Raw genomic sequence first — 5,901 nt, forward strand, 5'->3', positions numbered from 1 at the left:
ATTGGCTGTATGCTGCTTATTACAGTTACAGCACAGTGGTGTGCTATTTTCTTTTGGACAGTTGCTTGTAAGGTGGTTATTACTGCAGCCTACGCATCTTGGTAGGGACTTGCATGCTGATGCTACATGCCTATAACATTGGCAGTTAAAGCACTGCGTGATAACAACCGCCTGTGTTTCAGTTTCTTCGACCTCAAACCTCTGGTACCAGAGTCTGATTCCATTGGTTATCAGTTCTTTGATATTGTTTTGTATATATGTGTTGTCTGTGTTTACTTTTATGATGGATGTGGGTTGATTTGTGCGTTTTGAAATTATTCTCTCCACTTTTGTGTGTGGGATGCGTCAGCCTGTGAGTTATTCTTGTATTTCTTCAATTGTTATTGAGTAATGTATACCCATTATTATGAAGGAGTTTGTGTTCGGTTTCATACCTGGTAAATGTATTTTTTATGTTTCCTGGACTGAAGGCCTCTTTAGGCTATTCAGTCAGGAGAATGTTAAGATCCTTGGCTTCGGCCTCTTACAGGAGGACTCCGCCCTTTGCTAATCTTTTAATGTTTGTGATATTGACTTGTGTTTTGTGCTTTTTATTTCATTTACGAGTTGTGGTTCTTTATATAAACCGGGTATTCCGTCAATGATGATTGCGTACTTGTTTTATCTTGCTTTTGTTTTTTTTAATTTCGCGCAAAGCTACTCGATGGCTATCTATGCTACCCTTCCCTAATTGTGAAGTGACAGGCTAGACGTGAGACAGCTAGTTAACACCACCCATCGCCTTCGCTTGGGCTACTCACTCGAATAGTGGGATTTGACCCGTTACTCTTATAACACACCCTTGGCCCCAAAGTGTGGTATAATGTATATATTATATTATAAACTCGGTAAACGTCAGAGAAGATGCACAAATAGCAACTAAAAGTATTCAAACTCATAAAAAAACAAGAACATTAACTTCGTGAGTTACAAGTCATTGATTTTTTTATTAAATAAATGGTATTACACTATTCTCTTTTACATACTAATATTCACAGGAACTGGTTATTCTGTACTAAATTACACGGGTTTGGCTTTCACTTGTAGAATTCTGATCTGACTGGAAACTTTGTTTACTGTGAGATAAGTAAATTAATACCATCAATGATTTTCAACTATTTTCATTACGAGTTAAAAATATACAAACTAGCAAATTTATCATTTGTACAGCAATGAAAGGATTATTTTTGTTTCAAGTTTTTCACATAAAAAAATTAAAATCCTCAAATTTACTAATTAACATTTTATTAACTAGCTTAGTAGATAGCAAAGATTCACAAGAGTTCTTTTGTACATCAAATCTCACTACGAATAATTCAGAGTTTAACACTTTTAGATCTATCTGATTCAGTTTTTGGTGTTGTTTCCATCAGTGGTGGAGTAGAAGCTCACTCTGACGATTTTACCAATTCTGTATCTCAAATAGGAGGTTAAGATTTTGCCATACTATGTGCTCTACTGGTGTGCGTTGATGGCTTGACCAACTGTGGCCCAGTAGTCAACATTGGTGATTTAGCAATTCGAAAACTAGAGTCTAGCAGGGATGAGTTATAGGAACTAGAATCTGTGCTAATCACTGAGGGAACAAGTGATTGCGAGCAAGTACTGATTACTTGTAATGAGTCCATGCTGAATAGAGATAAAGTTATTGGTGATTGTATCGTACAAATGGAATTTTCTCTGGACAGTAGAGGTACTGCTGATTCGTCGGTCTCTGTTGGCCGGGATTCTGCCATTAAAGACTTCCTTCTCTGCCTGACCAAGTTTGTAAAATTCTTCACTTCCTCATTTCCTGACATTGACCACTTGTCAGGAGAGAAATGCCTTCTCCTCCATAGCAGCCGTTCTGCCAAACAGCAGAAAGAACTAAACAGAAATAAGAAAATGCCCGATAGCGCGATAAAGATAATGACATCCCATTTACTAAAACAGTTTCGGAATTTAACTGAACTAGGTTTCTGCACAATACTGGTGTCAGTCTCGTTTTTAAATTTATAGTTTTGTGAAGTCGAAGTCCTCTTTTCATCTGATACATTTTTAAACTCACCAGTAGTCTCAACAAAAGATATATTTTTTTGTGGATAATAACTTTTACCGTGGTACATAGAATTTAAGTCTTGTAAAGTTGAAGAGTGTGATAGTTCAAGGGAAATCCTAGAATTTGAAATCCCATCCATAACTGGCTCAGCGGAATATTTGACTCTGCTGGACTTCACATTGGCAGGACTATCCATCTCTAACGTCGAGTTCCAGGTATGATTGATAAAGAACAATGTATTGTTCGGGATCTCAGTATCTGTTGATGAAAAACAAAACAAAAAAGACACATTGAATAAAAAAGTAGTTTTCTTAATACCAAGATAAGGTTAAGTACCAATAACTACACGAGTGTATTTGTATCAAACAGCTCGTATAAATGTAGTAAAACTGCTCAGTTTTAGCCAATCTATGTTCTTAGTTCATTCAAGTTTTTATAAGTTGTTTACATGCATCTGCTGGCAAGATGTTTTAAAATATCAGCAGAGAGAGAAAAAGACTTGTTTGTGTACCGTTTACAACATGTGGAGTCCACATATTGAGTAATTTACGTTTATGTTTGTTTCGACAGTCACTGTAAATAAATTAATTTTATGTGTTTAACTGTTACAGTACTCAATTTAAAGAAACGACAAAAAAAAAAAAAAATCCAATGGCTGAAACCAATCATTTTCGTGGGATTAATTGTAGTACTGTTGGCATATTTGTTTAAGTTTCTTGTATGTGACGCATATATTGGGACCTGGCATAGCCTGGTGGTTAGGGCTCTCGGCTTGCAATCTGTAGGTTCAATCCCACCATTCGTTGGTAAAAGAGTAGCCCAAGGGTTGACGGTAGATGGACGTTGTTGACTGGCTACCTCTCCTATAGTTTATAACTTCAAATTTACAAAAGGGGGAAGGTAGTGCAGATAGCCCCCGAGTGGCTTTCACCGAAATTCAACAAATATAGATTATACAATATATATATATATATATATAACGTAGTTTATTCTTTACCTTGCAGAACCAGGTGTGGCACAGTGATTAGCGCTCTCGGACTTTAATTCCGATGTCTCGTCACGCTTCAGAATAAGTTAGGGACGTTTAGTACAGAGAGCCCTCGAGTAGTTATTTGCACAAATAAAATTATATAACATGAACCATTAAGCAGTTTCGTTGCAAATAATTTCAAAAGTGTTTTAAAAGCCCATGAAACTCATCGCTAATTCTGATGCTAAACGTTAACTATCTTACGTTTAGCTCGCACTTATGACGTTATTTTCAATATACGTTCCCGTAAAATGCAAGGACATGACAAGGGAGTGAACGCAAGACAAGCGTTTTCCGATTGTCACTTATACGTATACATACTTGGCGTTAATTTATGGATACGCATAAAAGCGGTAGATAGAGCGCAGATTGCTTTGCGCTACCAAACAAACAAACGAACAAAAAGAAAGCAAAGTGGACTAAACAATCGCGAAACCAAGATGACAATTTTTAATTAACGATTTATAATAGCACTCAACAAAACCAAAGTTAAATGCGAGTTTAGCTCTAATATTTGAAACCCCAAAAAAGATGTTGCTTGTCTTCATTTATAAACATTTAACAAGTCTGTTCCAAGTATCTTGATCTACAAAACCTACCAAAAGTAAATAAATAACTTAAAGGCAAGTGAAAAAAAAAAAAAAGTCAGGATTTTAACGCGTAAATCACAAGTTAATGTACAGCAATTATGATTGTTAGTGCATGTACTCGCTTCCTCTGGAGACGGGAAGTAGGAATGACTTATCTGAAGCTGCAGCCTGGAACCGTCGTTGCATATGTATAAACACATTTTCAAAACCAACACTGCACATAACAGAAGCACGTTATAAGCACATAAAAGTTAAATATATCATGTTTTGTTCTAAATTTATGAAACAGACTAGATAAAACATAGATATTTTAAGTATTTTAATAACACAGGCCTGCGATGGTTTGATTGTCTTGAAATTTGTACATGTTCTACAGTAAAACCTGTACGCTGAATCCGAAAATTGTATCCATTTTTTCTCCATCACTTACAGATTTTTCACAAAACGTCATATGTACTTTTACATAAGTGAATCATTGGTCATTGAAATCGGGTCACATTTTGTTATGCTTAAAATGTTGACAACCACTGATTAGAGATTTCTCTAGACCAATCGCGACGTGAGAGTCCTTTAGATCGTTCTAGAACCCAAACATAATAATAAAAAATGTTTATTGTGGTAAACGAAATCATAATTTGATCTACGTAAGAGTATTTTTTTTCTTCGCGATTTGTACAAAATCCTTACGTGATAAAAAATGTTCTAACAACTGCTGTAACTTCTCTTCTTGTTTATTTTCTTTCTCCTCCAACCACTGCTGTAGTCTCTCTTGTTTATTTTGCTGTTCGAGCTGCCATTGTTGTAGGTTTTCTTGCCACTTCTGTAATCTTTCTTCTTGTTTCTTTTCTTTTTCCTCCAACAACTGCTGTAATTTCTCTTCTTGTTTATTTTGTTGTTCAAGCTGCCACTGTTGCATGTTTCTTGCAACTGCTGTTGTCTCTCTTCTTGTTTCTTTTGGAGAGAGAAAATAAACAAGAAGAAAAGTTACAACAGTTGTTGGAGAAAAAAGAAAAGAAACAAGAAGAGAGACTACAACAGTGGCAACTGGAACAAGAAAGGAAACAAGAAGTACAAACGGAAAACATTAGTAAAGTTAAATGCGAATTAGATACATTAAAGGATGATATATTGTCTTTGACACAAGGAGGATACATTAAACATCGACTTAATCAGTCCCACACAATGACAAGCCCCTTCCAGACCCCGCAGCTAAGCCCTAATGCAGACATATTCAGTCCCGTTAGAAGCCATATCCCAGATATGAATGTCAGTACTAGGAGTGATCCAGTTCGAAGGAAGCCACAGGAATACGATGAGAGAGCACCGTGGGAAGCATATAGAACACAATTTGAGCTACTGGCAGAGATGAACAGATGGACAGAAGAGCAGAAAGCAGTATATCTGGCAACGAGCTTGAAGGGACAACCACTGGAAATACTTGGACAGTTGTCAGCAGACGACAGCCACAACTATAGAGCACCGGTGTCGGCTCTAGAACTCAGGTACGGAACCCAAAATCAGTCAGAAGTCTACAGGGCTAGGTTTAGGACGAGAGTCCGTGCTCAAGGGGAGAGCCTGCAAGAGCTGGCACAGGACTTGGAAAGCATGGCACACAAGGCCTACCCAACTGCACCACCTGATCTCCTCAAGTTGTTGCTGAGGGATCCGTTCGTAGATGCCTTGGACAGTCCACAACTTAAGATACAAGTGAAGCAAGCACACCCCTCTACCATGCAGGATGCAATGACCAGAGCTCTCAAATTTGAATCCTACGTTAAGTCCAGCACAGAGGTACCGAGGTTGGTACAGTCATCTGGATTCAAGGGCAGAAAAGGTCAGCTTTCAGAGAGGTTTGAGAGACTTTGCTTGCACTGTAACAAACCTGTGCACAAGAGAGCTCAATGCTGGAAACTTCAACACAGAGGAGGTGCCACAGCAGGAAAGGCTGGTATCCAGAAAGGTTGTTGGAACTGTGGAAAGCACGGACATTTGAGGAGCCAGTGTAGGAAGAATATTACCAACAAGTCGTCCTCAAGGAGACCAGTAGTGGTTGGTGTTGAGCGACGCCCACCAACCCCCATCATGAAAGTCCCAACAGCTAGGTGTAAAATGCCAAACACACACAGTGTCAATGTGACAGGAAAGCTAGATGGCCAAATGTGCAACTTTGTCATAGACTCTACGTCTCAGCAAACCCTTGTGAG

The 5,901-nt window shown here is 38.0% G+C and overlaps 1 long non-coding RNA gene across 1 annotated transcript; it reads right to left on the reverse strand.

Annotated features, from left to right (window-relative positions):
* Positions 1-962: 962 nt before the first annotated feature.
* LOC111084946 lies at positions 963-3,328 on the reverse strand. The gene is made up of 2 exons (XR_002609822.1): positions 3,075-3,328; positions 963-2,335 (listed from the first exon to the last, which is right to left on the reverse strand). It is a non-coding gene; the product is annotated as an uncharacterized LOC111084946 (long non-coding RNA).
* Positions 3,329-5,901: the final 2,573 nt, after the last annotated feature.

This window comes from Limulus polyphemus, unplaced genomic scaffold, assembly GCF_000517525.1.
Source record: "Limulus polyphemus unplaced genomic scaffold, Limulus_polyphemus-2.1.2 Scaffold181, whole genome shotgun sequence".
NCBI lineage: Eukaryota > Metazoa > Arthropoda > Merostomata > Xiphosura > Limulidae > Limulus > Limulus polyphemus.